Genomic DNA, 24307 nt, shown 5'->3' on the forward strand with positions numbered 1-24307 from the left:
ATGAATTTGTAAATTCAATGCTGTGTTTTCCATTCAGAAGTCATGCTATAAATATAAAAAATATACAGTTGGGGCATCCATATATATTTTTGGCCATACTTATAGTTTATATTAAATGTTCATTTAATTTACCAACTTAAGTTTAACTTAAATTACATTGTTGCTATTGTAGGGACAACTTCTGCTGTAGCAGAAGTAGCAGAGCTCCTACACAAAGAACACGGTGACAATTCTACAGAGACATTAAAGTGGTCAAGGCCACAAACAGAACTACTTATTGCGTTATACAAAGACAGAGTGGACAAATTCAAAAATCCATCCATTAAAAAGGTTTTGTGTTTGGAAGTTACAAATGTATTAAATTTCATAGGTGATTCATTCTTACCAAAACAGGTAGAAGGACGATGGAAGACACTTCAGTCTTCATATAGACGGGGAAAGGACCTAAACAGGCAAACTGGGAAGGACAGAAAATCCATAGAAATTGAAGATGCACTGGACGACAACCTTCTAGACAGGCATGATACCACGCCAGTCTACACTTTGTCATCATCATCAAATAGCCAATCCGAAGAGCCAGATTCAGATCATGAATCAACACCATCATGTCAGCGTGAAGAGGGGGACTCGGATTCAGGTGAGCCACCTAAAAAGGCATGCAAGACAAAAGAAAGAAGAGAAAGCTCTGCAACTCAAGTCATTAACCTTCTAAAAGGTTTCAGGATCAAGAAGAAAAAAGGGAAAGGGAAAGATTGGAAACTGCTAAACAAATGCACAATGAAAAGTTTCACTTTTCAGTAAATTGATTGATGTTTTGAAAAACCAACAGTAGAAAAATGTAACCAAAAATGAATCATTTTGTAACAATTAAACTTTTGCTATTATTCTGTCATCTATGAGTGTGCAGACTAATATGTTTTGATAGTTGTTTACAGAGGGGGTAATCACGTGATAATCAAGATGGCGACGTCCACGCCGAGACAGTTATTTTTCGCCGTTTTATACCCTTTATTACTCTTGTTTAATTTTTACACGACGCTCACTTTCCAGCCATATCAGTAAAAAAGTGACTAGCGTTTATTTCGTATTTCTGTATTTAAAATCGCTTTCTATCTCGACTTAACGCCCGGCAAATTTTCTTAGTGGAGCCCTAATTAGGTCATCCCGATAAGACATTTTGCAGCGAGTAAAGTCGAGATATAGAGCGAATATTACTATAAAATAAACGCCAGTTCCTTTCTTACTTATATTTCTGAAAAGTAGGCGGAGTTTAAAAAAAATAAACAAGTTATTAAAGGGTATAAAACGACGAAAAATACCGGCCTCGGCATTGACTTCACCATCTTTATAATCACGTGATTACCCCCTCTGGTTCATTAGATGCTTTGTACTGTTTAGTATGCTGTTATAAAGTTTTGAGCTCTTCTATCATATAATAAGTGGAGCTATTCTTTTGCCCAAGCTTCGGCAATGGTGTTGGCACCAAAGTTCTTTGCTCACCTGAGCACAAAGTGCTCTAGGTGATTTATTGTGACTGGTCTTTATCCGTCGTTGTGTGTAAACATTTGTACTTGCACATCATCTCCTAATTTGATTGACAATCCTGATGAAACTTTAAAAAAATGTCATGGCATGAAGCCTTTTCAAATTTGATCCAAGAATGGCATTCCATGCTTAAAGTTTTCCTTATATGTATGTATATCTTTATTTCCCACTAACGGTCAAACTTGTCATGCCTGAGGGTCAAATTAATATTAACACATTGAATTTGGAAAATTACATTTTGTAATGGTCGTCTAATTAGTTTATTCAATTTGTCATCCTTGAGTTAAAAAAGGCCACACTCTGTGGTTTTTAAATATGCATCACCAGAAGTAATATTTTAAAAATCTTTCTCTCCAAAGCCGCATTTCTTTGAGGTCAGAAATGATACTGCTGTTGATTTAAAAAAAAAGTTATTGTCAGTATTAAAAACCAAGGTCATGTGAGCGATATAGGGATATCATGGCCCTGTTGTTGTTAAAGTTGTGCATGCAACTTCCTGATCTAAAACAATGTTACATGTAAATGACTATGTATTGACACCAAATAATCAAAGTTGACGTCTCTCTATCATATTTAGAACTGATTAGGATTTTCCCTTTAACCAAATTTGGTTTAACCCTTTACCACTTAGATACGTATTTTCGCGCATTTGTAGTCCCTTAGAAAGTTATATTTAATTTAAGATCTTTCTTACTAAATTCAAGATTTCAAGGCTTCATCTCCAAACCTTATATACTGATGAGCAGCAAACTGCATATAACCTAAACAGTCTGCGAGTTACTCGCAGGCACGAGTTACTCGCAGGCTGTTTCTTCTTTATGCTGTTTGCACATAGCCATTTTCAATTTGCTTTTAAGTGGAAAAAGGTTAATTATATATTGGAGAGAAATGGCTTTGATGTTTTGGTGCAAACAACTAAAATGTAAATAATTCATTTACCGCTAGTGATATTGATTTGATACTTAAAATGATAATGGGCGAAGTGATTATTTTCTAGCTCAGTAAACTGCTATTAAAAATAACTATATTTATATGTGAAATTGAGTTTCAAAAAACTGAAGGACAATGCTGTGGTGCATTATACATTTGAGGTAGCTATTTATTGAAAAACATTGCTCTCATTGTGATGCATAAATTTACTTAGTTATTTGAAAAGATTGAGTGTGCTGTCCAAGACAGTTATTGATGTTTGTCTATACCTTTATTCTCATGGTTCCTTATATGAAGGTTTTGTATATTTTCAGAATCAACAGTTTGTTTTTCGTATGTTGAGGTAGAATATTCTCCAATAGTTCAACCAACTGATACAGAATACAACCATTATGATGAAGTCCACTTTGCTCATCCTTGAAAATTATTGCACCTACTTGTGTAAAGAAGACATACAATGTTTATTGTATTTAGTTATCACACCTGTACAAGAAGTGCTCAAGATTGAGGTTTTCAATCGCCATTTGTTTGTTGCCAACGCATGTAAAATTGTAATATATGAGACCTCAATTTTGGTCAGAACTTTAATGAAGCAATTTTTATTATGTACCCCACCACTATAGTGGGGGACATATTGTGTTTGCCCTGTCTGTTGGTCTGTTTGCTCCAACTTAAACATTTTGCCATAACTTTTGCAATATCGAAGATAGCAACTTCATATTTGGCATGAATGCGTATATTATGGAGCTGCACAGTTTGAGTGGTGAAAGGTCAAGGTCATCATTCAAGGTTAAAGATCAAATATATAGCTTCAAAGCAGCGCAAAAGGGGACATAGTGTTTCCGACAAACACATTTCTTGTTTCAATGATATCTCTTCTGACTCTTTAGAAGTTTAGATTCTGCTAGCTTGGTACTGTTTTTTTCCCCTGTTGGTGTTTAATAAATATTGAGTGTCCATTTTCTGTAACTCAATTTCATATACTGACATGTGGCAAAGGCAAAAGTTGACCAAATCTGTAAGCATATACCTCGTGCTATATGGCAAGTTTAGGGGCAAAATTACATTGATCGTTACTTTGTTTCTATTTTCCATGTTGTTGTTTGTTTGTTGTTTTTAATAGCCATTTAATTAGTTTTAAGTTTTTGTTTTATTGCCTTTTTATACACCCGTTAAAAACGGTTGGTATTTTAGTTTCAATCTTGGAGGTCGGGCAGCGGCATCCACAAATTCAAATAGTTCAAACCCAATCTTCACTAAACTTGGTCAGAAGTTGTATCCAGACAATATCTTGGTCAAGTTCGAATATGGGTCATGTCGGGTAAAAAACTAGATCAGGGGGTCACTTAGTGCATTACAAGGGTGTCCGCTCTCTAATTGAAGTAGATTTCAACCGATCGTCACACAGTTTGGTCAGAAGTTGTGTCTAGATGATGGCTAGGCCAAGTTCAAATATGGGTCAAACATTTTGTCACGGGGTCACTTAGTGCATTTTAAACATTGAGCATATTATCCGCTCTCTAATTCAAGTAGTTTTTATCCAAGCTTTACCAAACTTGGTCGGAAGTTGTATCTAGATGATTTTAGGCCAAGTTCGAACATGGGTCATGGTAGGTCAAAAACTAAGTCACAGGGTCAGTTAGTGCGTTTTAAACATTAAGCATGGTGTCTGCTCTCTAATTCAAGTAGGTTTCATCTGATGTTCACCAAACTTGGTCAGAAGTTGTGTCTAGATGATACATGTATCATGGTCAAGTTCAAAAATGGGTCATGCCGGGTCAAAAACTAGATCACGAGGTCACATTGTGCATTTCCAGCATTTAGCATGGTGTCACTCAAATTGTAGTTATGAACAGCTCAGCAGCTATGTTGTGTGATGGTATTGGCCATTTGTCATGAATCTTGAACGTTACATTGGTTAATCAACGTTTTTTGGCAAAACAATTGTTTATTGAGTAATAAAGGTAAGACCTTGATTTCATGATTGAATAAAGTAACTTGTTAAAATAACTGTAACGAAACGTGCTCATTACGTTTAGCTGATTGAATTAGGTTTGACAAACATGTTAGCCATTTCCTTCCATCATGTTATTTCTACTTCGAGTCAGTAGTTTCAGAGTTATAGCCCTTTATTTGACTAACTAAAGTCTTTAATATTATGTTTGGGTGGGGTATCCATTCGTATAATGTGTTTATATATGTGTGATCTCACGACAGCTGGTCTTGATGACAGATAGTCACTGTGATACATTTATTGTTTTTTTATTCTGTTAATAAAATTTAAAACAACAAAAACTTCCATGTTCATTATTTGTCTTCTTTAACAAATCACACATTAAGAACATGGCAATGCATCACAATACAGTTTCAAATACAGGTTGTATTATAATAAAGTCATATTACATATTCTTATATTACACAACAACATCACGACAATGATCCGTGCCACAGAAACGAGTATTGACACAATCCATTAGGAATAATTCTTGTAATAATGTGTACATATAATATAATTTCACAACATGCGCCGTAATTAACATGTATGTACTCTAAATTCTGAAAAGTTAGGCTGTTAACTGTCTACTTATCATATTTCTTTTCATAACACCTTCAGCGTTGTTGGAAGGTACAAATAATGTTTCATTGGTATCATCATTGTGCAGTCCATCATCCTCAAAAAGAATGTTAATTGCATCCTCATTTAAAATACATAAGTTATGAAGAATACAGCATGCAATTACAAGTTTTGACAATATATTCTGTATCTACCATGTCAACAAACTTAAGTCTTCGAAACCTAATTTTCAACATTCCAAAGCTGTTTTCAATTACAACACGGGTTCCAGACAGATTTTTATTGAAGTTCACATGCTCTCTAGAAAGGTGACCGTTATCTCGGTATGGCGTCATTAGATATGTCGAAACTGGATAAGCTCCATCTCCAAGAATGTGGTTCATTCCAGTTAACTCTGGCAGTAATGCAAACAAAGGGAGTTTCTAAAAACACGTGCGTCATGAACTTTGCCTGACCAACCACAATACACGTCCGTAAATCGCCTGTCCTCTCTGCACACAGCTTGCAAAATTACTGAATAGTCTTTCTTTCTATTTAAGTAATCATCAGACCTTGTATTAGGTGCACGCATCTTGATATGAGTCCCATCGATTGCCCCTAAGACTCCGGGAAAGCCTTTTTTATCTTCAAATGCAGCAATGACTGACTGTCTTTCATTGTTCGATGGCCAGCAAATGACGGACTTCATTAGATTGTCGCATAGAAATGTTAGAATTTTTCTGTTGTGATTCAAGAAAGTGGATTTTGAAACATTAAATCTGTTCGCAATAGAACGCACTGTTTCTAAATTCCCAAGAAACCAAAGAGTCATAAGAATGTCTTTGTCTAATGGTTCTTGCTCACGGCCACCAGATCCTAATCTGCGACTGAACTTTTCTGCGCTTGAGACTTTGTACAAAAGTTTTTCAAATGTTCCCCGAGTCATTCGAAAAAAATGTGGAAGTCATCTGGAACATACTGTGGAACTGTGACTTCTGTAAAGTTCTGCACTTTAGGAACGTCATCTCGGCATCTGAAAAAATATAAGAAACTAATGTTTCACGAATTATATCCTAATGTAAACAATAGATGTCTCCATAGGAAGACATAATTAAGACCTAGAAAATGGTCTTTCGAAACCTAAACGCAGATTTCGAAACCTAAACGCAGGCCCTAAGTTCAAGGTCACAGGGGTCAAAATTTGTGTGCGTATGGAAAGGCCTTGTCCATATACACATGCAGACCAAATATGAAGGTTACATCTGAAGCGACATAGAAATTATGAGCATTTTTCGAATCTATAAAACGCAAAAGTGTGACAGACGGACAGACAGCAATGCGATCACTATATTCCCACCTTCGGGGACATAAAAGCTCAATCAGTTCAATTTGTATCTATGTTAACTAATCAATTAGTTAATTTCTGTTCTAAAATAAAATGCCTCGCACACTGGGTAATAACAACTCACCAAATTGTATAATATATTAAAGGCATTACCCTGTTATAGCAGTTGAATGACAATGCCCCGCGTCTTGTATGTTCTTTAATTCGTTATTCCAAAATCCTAATCCTCTTTGAATTTAAGCTTTATTTTATGGAAATACAGAACACTTAGTAAATGATTAACAAAATGAAGAACAAACAAGAACATTTAGTAAAGGATTAACAAAATGAGGAATAAATAAGCCATATTGTAAGTCTCAAAGGAACATTGACAGGGTAATGTCATTCATATATTATATAATATTTATGATAACATTAGCTTTTAATACCCATTTTAAATACAATTCGTATCCGAAATCCGGCTTTTCCGAAATGATTATCGGTTACAAGTTGTTTGCTTAAATAAGTTATTTGAATATTTGGCAATACATACACTGTCGCAATTAAACCGGCTAATCTTGGAATAGCTAAATTTGGCTCTGGTTGAAGCAAGTATTCTTTATCATCTTCTAACATGATTTCATTAACTAAGAAAGCCATGACACTGCGACTGGTAGCCATGTTGAATACTCTTCCGAATTTTTCGATTGGAATTCCCTTCTCGCGTATTCTAACCGACTTATTCTGTCCTTAAAGGAGTCCAATGGAACCGGCTTATGGACTCAGCTATGCAGCTTATAAGATTGAGCTTTTCTTGTAGTTTAAATGAGGCACACCAATCTTGAAATTAATGTCTTTACATAATTGACATATTTTACAACTAAATTAGTGGGTACTACTTATCCAAAGACGACAACATATCGGAACAAACATGATGGTGAACCTTGATATAGCTTTTGCTAATCTACGCAATTATGTTACAATAATGTAAACAAAATCTAACATTGAGATAACCATTATGTAGCCAAACAAACTTGTTTGTTGTAATAAAAACAAAGTAGTTGCGTTATTATTTTTATCTGTTTATATCATGTTCATTTAAATTAAATATGAACTTTAAAATACGGCAATCATAAATAAAGAAATAATTGATAAAAGCTCCGATTTTCAATGTTAGAAATGTGTTTTTTGCGTTTAAAGATGTTGTTTGTTTAAGTCATCATCTTATTCGAAAAAACCCTGTTCACTCGTATCAAAAGGACAATATTTAATATTAAGTGAACAACATGAATGCACGCAAATAGATCACACTTAAGACGTGGATAGATTTGTGCTGAAATCCTGACGTTAAAAATCTATTTAATGCAAACATACTCTTTAAGAAAGAAAAGTGTTCACGGTAGATAATTATATAAAATTGGTACTTGATGTATCAATACAACGATGTGACTGACAGCGCATACGAGAGCTGCCTATTAAGCTGTTAATCAATATACGTATAGTTACTAATTGCAAATAAGGAATAGGCCTAATGCTTTTACTTTACAAGATTAGCTTGATAATATAATGCCTTATATTGATTAACAGTATTGGCTTGGTAGTACTTTTTCTACATTATCGTATAAGAACTCAAATTGTTTAAACATTGTATGAAATGACCTTTAGAGAAAACATGTTTTCCTTTTTTTAAAACAATAACGGATAAGATGTGTTGTATCTTGATATTTCTTTTGCAATTTATTTTATTACCGCAAACGTATGGTAGTGTTAAGCAAACACTTTATGTATATTAAAACGTTGTTAAAATACTATTGTTAATCTTGACTCTAGCTACGCTAGTTTGAATTACGACGCAGAACAGGACTGTGCGTATACCTGCTTTGTTGTGTCAAATGCACTGAATTATAAACGATGTTTTGCATACACGCCTGACACACAGAATCGTTATTAGTATTTTGTGACTTTTATTGCGGGATGTGTGCCTATCAGAAGCCGGAAGTTTCTGACTGTAAATGCTGTCTTAACGATAGCTCATACATAACGACGAAGAACCTAAAGCAATTTTGCATATGTATATGTGTATACAAGGACTTGTCAAAACTTACAAGAATCTTATTAATTCAATGCACTCTGTACAGAGCAAATAATAGGAGCCGGCGGTGAGCCGGAGAAGTCAGTGTTGGTTTCTACTACTTTGTTGAATCGCGATGATCTTAGTTATACGGTTGTTATAACGAGTTTAAAGTTTTCAATGATATTACCAACAAACTTTCACACCTCATTAATACTTTGACTTTTTTGTGTTTTGATAAATGTGTATGAAGCATATGTGTGTGTGACAAAAAGTTAATACTTCTGTTTCCTTTCTAAGGGACAGACATACTATCTTGACAAACAAAAGATAAAAACACATTGAATTATGTAAGACATTGTTCAAAGATTGCTTTGTAATTTCACAATGATGCTCTTATCAATAAATGAATGGTCTGAACATACACATCCCCGTTTAACAAAAATATGATAAAAATATGTCGCACTCTTTGAATGGCTAATGCCCAGAAGCGGGGTTCAACGAGTTTAATGCCGCTCACACCTAGCCCAGAAATATGTAAAGATGAAATGTACTGAAAATAATGATACATCAGAAACACATACACCAAATGATTAACTCTGAAGTCACATCCTAGGAACGATGAATCAGAAAAAACAAGTGGACCGAGCTCTGTGAAAAGGGGGTTATTGCATGTGCGTTAAGTGTCGTCCCAGATTAGCCTGTGCAATCCGCCCAGGCTTATCAGGGACGACACTTTCCGCTAGTATGATATTTTTCGTTTAAAGAAAGTATCTTTATAGCAAATATCCAGCTTAGGCGTAAAGTGTCGTAACTGATTAGCCTGTGCGGACTGCACGGGCTAATCTCGGACGACACTTTACGCACATGAATTCAAACAGAGCGCGACTCAAGTGTAAAGTTCGCAATAAATGACTCATGGTCAGGTTACGACTGTTTACTATTGAAATCTCCACAATGAATAACGTTGTACTGATAAATACATCTGCCTACACTGCATAGGTAAATAACCACATTGCATGAAGTAAGATGTGGCTTGTGATGTACTCTATCAGTCATCCTGAAAAGAGTGATGTACAAATGCACGGTATAATTGCAATCGTATTTCTATTCCAAAATCCCAGAAATCCAGCGCACCTATATTGCAAACGGTTATGTAAAACACAACTTTTTGTTATAAGGGTGCAACGTTGGCCCTAAAGCGTTCATATAAACTCATGTTACACAACTTACACATAACTTTATCGCATGACTATATTTGACCGCGCTTGTTTAAAATTCACATATAGATTTGGAATGTTCACGATTTACATTATTACTAGGTTTCATCACAGGTGGATGACAAATATGTCATTTTATTCGGCCAATCACAGTAACACACCATGAGCAAAACAATTCGTACTCAGGAGAGCTTAAATTCATCGGTTACGTATTTGTTATCGAGTACATCGTCTATTAAGCACATTCCATTCAAATATGTTGTTATATCGCAAAGAAAAGAATAAACAATTAACTTCATTTGCTTGGCTCAATTCAAAGGCAAATGTATGTTTCAAATATGCGCACAATGTACACATGTTACTTGAACAAGTTATAGCTGGTTATTTAATTGTGATACGTTGTTTTTTTAACAGACAGCACAGTTTTGAAGTACAAAGTATTGACGTCATATTAGTTTGAAGATTTCACGGCGCCGTGAGATAACAGTATGCTCCAAAGCAGGTTTTCCCGGTATCTGAACATGCGAATAACTATGTGAATAATAGTGATCGTAATTACGTCACTGAATTTCAAAAGCTAAAAGGATATAATCCATAACAACTGTCAAAATGAACAACGACCCACAGTCTTTTGTAAAAACATATTTTTTGAGGACAACGATCTTACGATTTATAATTTGTGTTCTTTATACGTACGTGGTGTATATTGAGTGTTCTTCGTGCGTATGTTGTGTTTTCTTAAAAGTTATTATTGTTATTATTATTATTATTATTATTATTATTATTATTATTATTATTATTATTATTATTATACCGGATTTATATATCGCCCTTTTCATGCAAGAGTGCACGTTTAAAGGCGCTTTACAAAAAACATTTGACGTATCGCAGATACGAATACATTTTGCAACACTGTTTCAAAAGAAATCGATCAAAACTACTCAATTATACTATAAAACTACTCTATTATGCTATAAGTACTACGTAAAAAAACATGCACAGTAACCATAGATAAGAAAGATCAACAAGAGACTATAAAGCTACCCTATGTGTATAGCTATAAGACAATTAATGAAACAATAAAATCTAAAACTTAAACAATAAGTACTACGTAAAAAAAAATAAAAAATTATGCTTCCTTTAAAAGGGTTAATTCAAGTTCATGATGATTGAGATTTTATATAATTAATTGAATAAATCACTGCTTATATTGCATAAGATTGGAGGAAGAGGTGAGCTTCAGTGCCTTTTTGAATGAATTCAGTGTTGAAGAACCTCGAATGTTTGATGGAAGTGAGTTCCAGAGTTTGGAAGCAGCGTACACGAAACTTTGCTCGCCGTATGATACGGATTTAATCTTCGTTGGAATCACTAATGAAGACGCTTCGTTCTTTGATCTTAAGTTTCGCCTTGGTTCGTAGACTTCAAGTAGGTTTTCAGGTATACAGGCGATTGTCCATTTAAGGCTTTGAACGCATTGGTAAGTATTTTGAAGTGGATTCTTTTTTCTACTGGGAGCCAGTGTAATTCTTTTAGGATCGGTGTTATGTGACTTTAGCGGGATGTTCTTGTGATAACACGCGCCGCAGTGTTTTGAACATTTTGTAGTTTCTTGATAGCTGATGTTTGTGTTCCATTACAGCAGTGCATTGCAATAGTCTAGCCGAGACGTGACAAGTGAATTGACCGATGATTTTGTGGCATTTGGTGTAAGATATTGCCTGATGTGACCTATTTGCCTTATCTGACCGAAACATGATCTACTTATAGCATTAATATGGTGTTCCATGTTCATTCTTGAATCAAACCAAGCACCGAGATTTCGTACGTATTGCGATGGTTTAATTGTCGAGTCCCCTACTTTAATAGTTAACCCATCTACGTACTTGGCGTTGTTTTGACTTGAAAATACTATGACCTCTGTTTTATCGGTGTTAAGTTTGAACATATTTGTATTCATCCACGAGATGATATCGTGGAGGCACTTTTCAACTCGATTTAGTGTTTCGTCTTGGGCTGCTCCATCGGTGGGTTCAAAGGTAGAGCTGCGAGTCATCGGCGTATGTTGTGTAAGTTATGTTGCGTATTCTTCATAGACGTATTGAGTATTCTTCATAGATGTGTTGAGTATTTGTCATAGATTTTGTGCGTATTCTTCATAAATGTTGCGTATTTTTCATAGATGCTTTGCGTATTCCTCATAGATGTTGAGCATTCTTCACAGATGTGTTGATAATTGTTCATAGACGTATTGAGTTTTATTCATATATTTGTTGAGTATTTTTCATAGATTTTTGCGTATTCATAGCTATGATCACTGTTCTTCCATTATATATTGTGATTGTTTTACGGTAACTAATTGCATCCATAGAAGTATGTAACACAGAAATCAGAATGCGCGTAGTTTTAATACACTAAATTGTTACAAACGCAATTTCAAAGACATTACTATTACATTAGAAAAGAAAAGCAAGCTTTATAGCAGTCCTTCAAGTGGACATTGTGTGTGTAAACGCTGAACTACATTTATAATTAGCTTTATAATTAGCTGATGTGAAGTGGTGGAGGCAGACATTTTCTAAACGGGAAAGTTGTTGATTCTCCAAGATGTCAATTGGTTGATTATTTTTAGAAATGTGTTTTTCCAATAGGGCAATCATCTTGTGTGTCAAAAAGTTCAGCAAAATGTTCAATTTAACAAACGCGTTAGATATATTTAAAGATTCAAGACACAATGGTCTGTCTACCTTTCATATCTATTCATTTGTAACATTTAAAGGAAAACATCTATTAAAGTTTATTATTAACACACAATTTATCCGTAACAAAGTGAATTATGTTCCGAATTAGAAATCAATGTAGCCATTTGACGATAACGTACATGTCCTATTTTTAATTAAAATGAGTCATAAATAAACTTTCATATTTCAACGACGAAATAAATGAATTTTTGCTTTCATATGTAGTGTTATTTAATGTAACACTGCATTAATATAACTAACAATAATTATTTCATTTCATAGCATTGTGACTTGAAGCAGGCATCCTATAGATATATATAATTTAATGTTATAGCTTATAATAAAGTGTTATGTATATTACAGCATTATACAAATCAGTTAATGTGCCAATGTATTTTCTTAATACTATAATTCAAAAGGGTTTTCGTTTAAATAATGACTCTTAATTTTCGGACAGTACATTTTATAGCGCTATTTACCCGATTTCTTTTCCTATTTTTACTTATCTGTCACTTCGATCATGCATTTTTATGACCGGATGAAAACCTGGCAAATGTCTCCGTTAGGACAATCATCCATGGCATTTGCGTAATTGGGTAAGAAACCATGCATACCGCTATTAAACAATTTTTTAAAGAAAGTTTACTGAGACAAATACTTACAATAAAAAATACATTATGCACCCCTATTGTTATACAAACAATTGAAGTTGTTAGACAACACCTTACGAACAAACAAAGCATTCATAAGTTGCATATGCTGTTTGTTTTATAGTATTTTCAATTTATTTTATAGCAACTTTCTATACAAGAATATATAATGTCAAATTATTTTTAATAAAATGCAAATATATAACAAAAAATAATTTATACTAAACGGCGTGGTATTCTACAAGCACGTGATATTAATCGTTGTTACAATGAACGTTATACATATTGCTTACCCGAATCCGATTTGAGTAATTCTTTCATGATTGCTTTAATCAATCTACACGAAAAACAACAATGTTCGTTGATACAATTAAAGGGACGATTATGGAATTGTGAAAAAACAAACACATAATAACAATCAGGTTCTTTAGTTTTTCTCTAATTACAATGCCTTGATGACCACAGGTTGATATTTATAGAAAATGCAACACATAAGAACATACGAACCGGTACGTTAATCAGACTTTGCAAACTTAAATATATAAACAATCAATTATGACATCCATTTGATATGCCGTATTAGGTATATGTTTTCGGTAAAATACTTTATTCTTCCTGATCACCATACTAATGAACTTTTCGGAATAGACATAGAACTCGTAAACGACCTTAACAAGCATACTATACTTGAAAACCTTGCTGTCCCTCTCATTAGAAACTATATGTACAAACGTGCAAACACTCACGGTTTCTTACTGCTGGATATGTGTAAAAACAATAATATGTTTATCATGAATGTCAGACTATTCAAGAATAAAATAACTGGAGCTTTTTCTTCAGAGACAAATCAGTCATTGATTATATATTGGCAAGTTCCGAGTGCTTTAACTTCATCACAGATTTTGAAATTATAGAAACTGGCCCTTTAGATGGTCACACTGTGCTATCATGGGACATCTCTACTGTACAACATAAAAGTAAAAAAAACAACAATAAATACAAAACATACTAGCCGCCCTGCCTGGAAAAAAGAAAAAAAAGACCAATGCATAATCAACATAAATACACAACAATTAAGGAATGATATGAGACTAAATACATACCCAGAGTCACAGCAAACACTGGATTATATGCCAGCAATCATTATAAAAGGACAATCAAATTTTATGTAAATAGAGATAAAATATGCACCAGTGCTGAATTACGTGTAATTAATGACAAATCCCCCCCCCCCCGAAAGAAAAACATTATGAACTTCGTTATGAGTCTCCAACCAAAAACAAAAGAAACCAGCTTTCCACCAATAGAAAATCTTTTTACAAAGACCTCAACGAGATAAATACCAATTCAATCGAAGATTACCGTTTCAACAATGATATACAACATATACCTTACACAAATGAAGTCTTAAATATAGAAATAAGCCAGGTTGAAATAAGCCGATGCATACTAAAACTGCAAAACTCAAAAGTCCCAAGTCCTTCTGATCATATATTAAATGAATACATAAAATAAAAAAGTTTCTTCTGTTCCCGTTTTACACCAAATTGTGTAACTGTGTCCTACTTACAGGGATAATCCCACTATCCTTGCTCGAAGGCACTATCATCCCTATTTTTTAAAACAAAGGGAGTCCATGTGAACCAATCAATTATAGGCCCATAACACTTCTTAGCTGTACCTCATTCCTTTACCAAAGACTTAACACTTATCTTGAATTAAACAATCTTTTAGAAGAAAATCAAGCTGGCTTCCAAAAGGGTTACTCTTTTTCAGACCATATCTTCACCCTCCATGTAGGAATAGAGATTCTAAAAAAACAAAAACAAAAACTCTTCTGTGCTTTCTAAAGTAATGGTTCTTTTTTAAACGCGCGCAGACATGTTCAAGAACAAGCCTCAAACGCCATACACTTACCCTGAACTCGTGTTAACAATGCAAAACTACCCATCGACCTAGCTATTAAACTTTTTGATCATACTGTCCTTCCTATCCTTATTTATGGCTCAGAAATATTTGGATACAAAAATCTAGAAATATTGGAGCAAGTTAACACAGATTTCATGAGAAAAATAACGAAAGCCCGCCGACCCATACCAATCAACTTTCTATCTGGTGAATACGGCCGCTACCCTCATTAATACTAACACAAAAATGATCTCTTTTTGGAATAGACTCACCACAGGCAAAGAAAGCAAAATATCTCTACTTATTTTGAATTACATGCTTTCACAGCCAAATAAACTATGCGTATCTTGTGTTTTGTTTTAATCACTATGTAATCCAAAAGAAAACATAGTTACAATGTTACAGTATGTTTATCATAATGGGATATAAATTACATTTATACATTTTTGTTTATTATGCACACTAAGTGAAATACATTAAATCTATTTTATGATTCATAATAATAAACTCTCTTACAGTGATATTCAGTATAAATTATTCTTTACATCATAATATATACACTGTATTGCATGCCTGGTATGTGTTCTAAAAATATCACTTATACTGCTGTTATTCATATTGACTTCAAAATATGTGATGTAAATGTATGTGTTCATGTTATGTGTATATTGTTTTTTACCGGTAAACTAACATTTTGTTGTGTTAAATTCAATCTATGGTGACGTGTGGCATTACATATGTAGTGCTACAGCTTTTTGCTTTAGTTGAAAAGCCTGATTTTAACACTTTCGTATGCAATTAGTGCATTTTGTTTTATATCTACACTTATGCTTAGTTTGATAATATATTGATTTTAAATACATTGTTGATAACAAATATCATGTATATGCAATTGACAAGCTAATGTTAACCTTATTAATGTTGTTTTATTAATTTGATCTGTTGTTTAACAAAAAACAAAAAACATAATATGGCAGTTTAGATGCACAACACACATTATATCATGAGCTGTCAAGTTGGAATCTTTACAAAATGTTCAATTTCTGAATACAGGCCTATTTCCAGAAAATATTATCATTTTTTAACCAATAACGGATAAGATTTGTTGTATCTTGAGCTTTCTTTTGTAATTTCATATATTACAGCAAACGTATGGTAGTGTTAAACAATCACTTTATGTATATAAAAGGTAGTATAAATACTAACTGAAAATCTTTACTCCAGCTTAGCTATGTTGAATAACGATAAAAACAGGGCTGTGAATATACTTGCTTTGTTCTGTCAGATGCAATGAATTCCGGTGTTTTTCATATAAGCCTGACATGCCGAATCGTTATTATGTGACTTTTATTGCGGGATGTGTTGTAAAAGCTAGCACAAGCCGGAAGTTTCTGACTGTAAAGGCTTTCTTGACGCTAGCTCATATATATATATATATATATATATATATATATATATATATATATATATATATATATATATATATATATATATATATATATTATATTATATAAACTAAATCAACTGTGCATATATTTATGCGTATACAAAAACCTGTCAAAATTAACAATGATCTGATTAACAATGCACACAATTGTTGAATCGCGATGTTCTTATTATACGGTTGTTATAACGGGTTAAAATCAAGGCGATTTATTTTTCAAGGATATTATCCAGAAAACTGTCACACTTAAAAAACAATACTAGGACTATTTTCGTTTTGATAAATCTATATGGAGCAAGTATGGGAAGCAAATGAACAGGACATAGCACGGTGTTACGTCTTGAGCATTCCGTAACAATAAACATACATATTTTTTTCCATAGCCTAGCACATGTGCAATTCGTTACTTGACAGTGATATTTTTTTCTTAAAACACTTTTAAATTACGGAAATTAAACATAATTGCGCATTAACAGTGACTAGTGTTTGTGTGTGTGACGAAACGTTAATACTTATGACAAAAAAACACATTGAATTATGTAAGACATTGTTTATAGATTGCTGTGTAATTGCACAATTATGCTCTTATCAATAGATGAAAGGTCTGAACATACACAACCCCCTTTTACAAAAATATAATCGAAATGCGTCCCACTCTTAGATCGGATGATGCACTGCAGCGGGGTTCAACTAGTTAAATGCCGCCCCTAACCTCACACTTAGCCGAGAAATAGATATATATTTTAAAGATAGCATGTAGTTAAAATAATGATACATCACAAACACATACATCAAATGAGTAACTCTGATGATCAATCTGAGAAAACAAGTGGGCCGTGCTCTGTGAAAAAGGGGTTTAATGCATGTGTGTAAAGTGTCGTCCCAGATTAGCCTCTGCAATCCGCCCAGGCTTATCAGGGACGACACTTTTCGCTTTTCTGGTATTTTTCGTTTAAGAAAGTATCTAATAGCAAAATTCCAGCTGAGGCGTAAGTGTCATCCCTGATTAATATGTGCGGACTGCACGGACTAATCTCGGACGACACTTAACACACATGAATTTAAAACAAAGCGCTTATAAAAGTGTAAAGTTCGCAATAAATGACTCATGGTCAGGTTACGACTGTTTACAACTGAAATCTCTGCAATGAATAACGTTGTACTGATATATACATCTGCCTGCACTGCATAGGTAAACACCCATATTGCATGAGGTAAGATTTGTCTTGTGAAGTCCAGTTTTCTCAGAACAAGACACACTATAATACATTTTTGCGTATAAGTGCCACTCTCACATCGTGGTTTAGAATGTAACTTAAAATAGTAGCTTTACGTGAACACGTGTCAGTTCATTCTCATTAAATTTGAATTAGTATGTGAATTTATCTGAGAAACCTAATCATTTCTACTTCAGGCGCAATTAGTGTCTGTAGTCCAGACAGGCAGTTCAAGTAATTGGTATATACCTACATACACGGTTTTCGGTACATTTGACGCGTTTTCCCAAAATACGGCCTTTTTTCAAAACGTTAAGAATGCACAATGCAATATATTCGCGAACAAGTATGTATTTTATTAATGCTATTTCAAGCGCCCATGTCTTCCTCGAATATATTCATAAACCAAAAAACATCTATAGTGCGATAGCACGGTCTGGCATTGCGTGTTCCGATATATTTGTATATTACTTATAATGAAAATACAATTAACAAAAACTTTTTGTGTTAATATACTTTTGCACATACCTTGATTTTCGTAACACATACGCTGAACTATTTAATTTATTATACCAAAATACAGATGTTTGCTATTTGAAATTCTACCAAAGAAATATCGAAAATCGTTCACTGTAATTTTTTGAATAGTTTGTAATACCCAACGTAGTCATGCCATTTACGTTTTTCGTATTTTCAAAGGAGCTTTGTTTGCGTACCATGATTTATTATTTATTTAATTATTATTTGTTTACGTTTTCCGTTCAAAACAGTTAATAAACCTCGTGAATAGGTGGCATCTCTACTCTAAACCGCACAGAGTCTACAATCAATATATTTGCAAATAACACATCTTATACATTTTACCCTCAAAAACTTTTACATTGCCATATAAAACAACATTCTTCAGTCTATTTTCACAACTACTGAAGAAGTTGTGAAATATCAACTTCATTTGTTAAAGGAATATTTGACAAATCATGACTTCTTTTCCCAACTACTGAATCCGTCTCGACAATAGTTCCCATTCTTTACTTTGCCGCAAATCATAAATAAATGTAGTTCAGTACAAGAACAGGTACGATTTTGCTGCTTTAAGTGTGGGTGTAGCTTTGTTCATTTTACTGTTATAAATATATATTTTTATTAAAATAGATATACGAGTTAAGAGTCCATTAGTATCTGCATGTCCCAGTATGAAAGGGGGCATATTAAAACAGTTCTAAAATGATGACAGCCAGAAAACAGATATTAATTTATTGACAAGCATACATTCCCGAAATAAATGTTGAATAGTTTCACATTTAGTTTGACAAAAAGTGTAGTTGGCTGACGTGGCATAGTAACTTTTAAATAAGAAGGAATTTGTACCTATGATACTTAGAATAATTATGTATTGAAATCACTTCACATTCGTATCCCGTGTGATATTAAAAGATATACAAAAATGTCGACATTATTGTATTTCAATGTTGTTGATACTAATTAACCATTTATTTATGAACACTGGGGAAGATTATTGTTTAGGTTATTATTTCAAACATGAGCTTTGTGTAAGCTAAGATGGTTCGCAAGCTGGTGGGAATAAAAGGCTTCAGAAAGCAAATATCATAGGAGTTATTGCGTTGCATGTATCTGTTAACAGAGTTTATAATTCCAATGAAAAAAGGTACTTTGGATTAATGTTAAATACTTTCCACAAAATATCACAACTGTAAAAAGTTTAAAATGCAGCGTTGTGCATTAAGTCATTATGTTAAACTTAAAAATCTTCATATGACAGCGAAAAACGAAGCAATAGTTTGTAATTATATATAAACAAGAGATGTGTTCGTCAGAAACACAATGCCCACTACTACGCCGCTTTGAAATAACAATTCTATTTATCATTTGGCAGGTATAGAAATAATCTCCCTTTAAAGCTTATTACTTCCCTTGGACTTTGTTTGTGACCTTTAACATTGAAGGATGACCTTGACCTTTCAGCACTCAAAATGTGAAGCTTCGTGAGATACACATGCATGCCAAATATCAAGTTGCTATCTTAAATATTGCAAAAGTTATGGCCAGTTTAAGTTTTCGCCCCGACCACTGACAGTTCAACTAATATTTGCCACCCTACCGCCGTGGGGAGTGGGAGTCTATAGACAGTCAAATGACCAAGTCAAACATAATGACAACCAAGGCCTGTGGTTTTTCAAGAGATCATAGCCACAGTTCATCATATATCTACGTACACAATTCCACACGTTAGTAATGAAACATACATTCACAAATTAGTATAGGAAAGAAATGATTGTTATATCATTTCAAAAAAACTTTAACAAATCAATCATTTAAGTTATAAATAAACAAAATACAAAATCTGTACAGCATCTGTGAAAAGAACTTAAATTCTTAGTAAGAAAATATATAATCTGATATTTATAATTATATAAATTACTTCCCTTGAAAATAATAATACTTATCTCCATTTAAAGCTTATTACTTCCCTTGGATTTGTATTTTCGACCTTAGACTTGAAGGATGTCCTTGACCTTTACCACGATGTGTTTGTCAGAAACACAATGCCCCCTACTGCACCGCTTTGATTTATTTTTTAAAAAATATATTGAATTTGGCAGGTCAGATAATTATCTCTATTAAAGCTTATTACCTCCCTTAGATTTGTATTTTCGACCATAGACCTTGAAGTATTATCTTGACCTTGAAATTTTACCACTCATAATGTGCAGCTCCATGAGATACACATGCATGCCAAATATCAAGTTGCTATCTTCAATATTGCAAAAGTTATGGCAAATGTTAAAGTTTTAGGATTGACGGACAGACAGACTGACAAACTGACTGACGGACAGTTCAACTGCTATATACCAACCCCCAGGGGCATATAAAAAAGGCTACCTTAAAAGTGTTAATGACGACAAACAGATTATCTTAAGTTCAGCACATCCAATATTATATGCGCACAGAGAAGTACAACTAACTACACACAGAAAATGAAAAAAAAATGTCTTAATTGAAGAAAAACTAATCTAAGGTCAGAGCGATATAAATGTTTTTATGCATTTATTTAGTGTCAGTGCAACTTATATCTGCTACGATGCCAACATGTCAATTCATTTACGCTCCTATTTAATTACATAAGAGCAAACACATAGAACATAGCTCAGGAAAACATAAATACCTGATTGTTAAATTATGACAGTAATTTCATAAAAGTTTAAATTATAGCTGCTAAAATGGCAAGCATGAATTATAATTCATGTGCACATTTATGCACACCAGAATATACAAGTATTTACAAAACAGAGGGTTAGCAGATAGATAATGGTATTTATTACCGCATGGAAAAACACAGACTATTAGCACTAACGTTGTATTACATGCTTTGTAAAAATACAAACCTGAACATGCTGACATAAAAATCTGATCATTAGCCTTATGTGCATAAATTAACACACAGACAACACAAAGACACATGCATATAATTTATAAATAAACACTTAGCATGAGCAATTATATCATGTACACAAAGGATCGGTAAGTGTATTCAAAAACGTGGTGCATATAGTTATGAACAAACATGTAATTATTACTTTTTAGAACATTTATATTGTTCACAATTTAAAAAAAACATCCTTATACGTATTATGAAAAAATACATTCAGTTATTCATCCTCTTACATGTAAATATTATACATACACGAAATCCAGATTTAAAGCATTTCTTTGAAGAATCATATTGATATGGGTGTTTTGTTTTACAGATGCATTGGTGATTATATAGAGGAATATTGTTGGATTCGGTGGATTATCGATTGTAATTCACGAGTGATCATAGAAAATATATATTTTATATGATCACGAGTGAATTAAAATCGATAATCCAACGAAACACAACAAATTTTCTTTTTATTTTAAGCTTTTTTCACAGTTTATAATACAGTGTTAAGAGTTTAACTAAAGAATTTCGCTGGGAAAATGACGTCATTTCGTCAAAAAAAATGACGTCATTTAACATAAACAGTGAAAAATTATCGATAATTTTCACTGATAATTTTCATGTTTGAAACTGTGAAATTATCAGTTTACATTCACTGATATTTTTCTATAAACCACCGGAAAGCATAAAATAAAAAACGATCGTTAAAAACCATATAGCCAAACACATCCGATGTTATTGAATAAAGTTCCAAATATTTTAAATGTTAACAAACAATTTCAGCAATGTACTTTATATTTGTATGAATGGAACCTTCATGGCACTCGTGTGGTGTGGTACAGGAAGATGCTGCTTGAACGAATAAAACTAAACAAAACCTGCTAGATGCAACTCGTATCTAGTAAACCTGTACTGGAATGTCACTCATAAATAATACAAAGAGTATATTTCAGTGTATTTGTCAGAAGCTATACATAATAATGATTCATCAAGTAATTTAATGCCAAACGACTATAACATTTCATCATGAGGATGCGTCTACCGATATATTTTAAATACTGATATAATGGATATTCTTACCCAAAGATCTACAATTCGCATTTATTTTAGGTTTTAATTTTAAAACAAAACGGCGCAAACAAACAATCAACCTGTTTTAGTTTTAATTTAAAATGATAATAATCAAACAAGTAATTTATGTCGGTAAAGTTAATATAATTTACATTAACAAAGCTTTGAATTTAACAAAACAATCGTGTTCAAGTTGTATACACAAATATTGAGGACATGATACTAAATTTTAAAAACACAAACAACTCACTTAAATATTAAGCCTTAATCAACAGATGCTGTCGGTTATGTAAGGTGGCTTCATAAGACACAAGTAAACCGAAGCCAATTACTTACGCTTTGTTTAATAAATAACAAGTGGCAGTGATTTAAATACATAATGTTAACTGCCAATAATCTAAATACTAAATCATGCTAAATTGTCGTGTTTTCAAAAGGGTATGTTTTCCAAGAAAACGATGAAAGATGCGAGAACACGATTTACATCAGGTATTTTAGCTTGTCGTAAAGAATCAACCAACATCAGTTTAATAATTACATTGCATCTGAATTATTCAAAGTTTTAATGTTCTTATACTTTTTGAAACATATTGAAGATTATCGATTAATATGAAAAATAAAACATGTCTTTATAAGTAAAGTATTTATATTTATTATTCAAAACATGTGTATTTATTGCTTAATATAGGGTATAGAAAGGGAATTAAACGAAAGAGGCATTTTAACATTATCCCATTTATGCCTAGTTGACTCTCTTATCCTTCTAAATTGGATCAATTTATTTCCAAAATAAGGGATGTCTAGTATATTTATATATATATATATATAGAGAGAGAGAGAGAATATATCTGTCAGAAATTCCTTTAAGAAAAACAGCGAAGACCCTGATGAGACGCCGCATCTTGCGGAGTCTCATCTGGGTCTACGCTGTTTGCCAATGCCTTTTTTCTAAACGCTAGGCATAAATGGGTTTAGGTTGTGATATCAATTCACACTAAAAAAAAGCACAATTCATATATATTATAATAGGATTTCAATGTATTAACATATCAAAGAAACACTACGTGCGATATGTTCTATTGGATACCCGTCCAAGGGTTTTATCAACTGTTAATTGAAAATTTGAACATAATTTGGACATCGCAACTGGTCTTATATGTGTGCAGTTTCCACAACTATCGAACGTAATGATCATCACGCTCTTGCTAGCTCTAAATGCCAGTTCATTGGAACTAGTTCAGCTTTTTTCAAATTCTTTACTCATAATAAACAAAACTGCATTTTCAAGTAATTTTTTATTAGTTTTGTTGATTTCCTATGCTACAGGTATCGTTAGGATATTTATGTGTTAGTGAATAAAAATAATCAACATCGATGCACCTGTTTAGAGTTCAATATGTAACATACACCAACTATTATTGATTTGTGAACGATTATTTCGACTATGCACGATTGTTTAAAGTATAAAATAACGAAATGTTTGATCTATGTTTTTGTAAGAGGCACTGCTGGCCCCTCAACCGTTTATGAAAAAAAATGTAGTCATCAAGTACAAGAATGATTTTTTTAAAGACAATCAACGCATTGTATTAACCGATGCAGTTTTAATCATGTATATTATCGTTATGGTCATGTTCCAACAGCCTGGGTGTTATCAAACAAAGCTTTTTATGTTTATTATTCTTAGACAGCTTTTTATTTGTTTGAGTTAGTTATCGCATCAGCCGCGAGACCTAAGTAATCATTCCCAACGTCTAGCCGTCCGAAAGGAGGAAAGACGAGGTTCGCAAGTGTACTTATATACCGATAGGTGCGTATTAGACGTATACGATGTTATCAAAGATGTCCAATAGTCCGGTGCACAGTAACAAGCTATGACCTTTACCCTCCAAACCGTATTTGTATGCGCCTTAAAATTATATCATTAATGAAAGTGAATTATTAGTGTATTTTAATGACGTCAAACAACAATATCTAATGCCCATAATTGTATATTCATAAGCAGGATGCATATCTGTGTTGACATTCACTTAAAGATCAATCATTAGATCATTCTATTCGCTGAAATATCATTAAACATCAATATCATTCTAAAAATATCAAATCATATCTATGACATAATCTAAAACGTTTTACTTTCAGATATTTTTATCGCAATTAAAACTGCAATTAGGAAGTATCGAAGCATCA

General features: G+C 33.1%; 1 pseudogene; it reads right to left on the reverse strand.

Moving 5' to 3' along the window:
* Positions 1-4880: 4880 nt before the first annotated feature.
* On the reverse strand, positions 4881-6050 carry LOC127867158 (uncharacterized; annotated as a pseudogene).
* Positions 6051-24307: the final 18257 nt, after the last annotated feature.

This window comes from Dreissena polymorpha, chromosome 1 (genome assembly GCF_020536995.1).
Source record: "Dreissena polymorpha isolate Duluth1 chromosome 1, UMN_Dpol_1.0, whole genome shotgun sequence".
NCBI classification, from domain to species: domain Eukaryota; kingdom Metazoa; phylum Mollusca; class Bivalvia; order Myida; family Dreissenidae; genus Dreissena; species Dreissena polymorpha.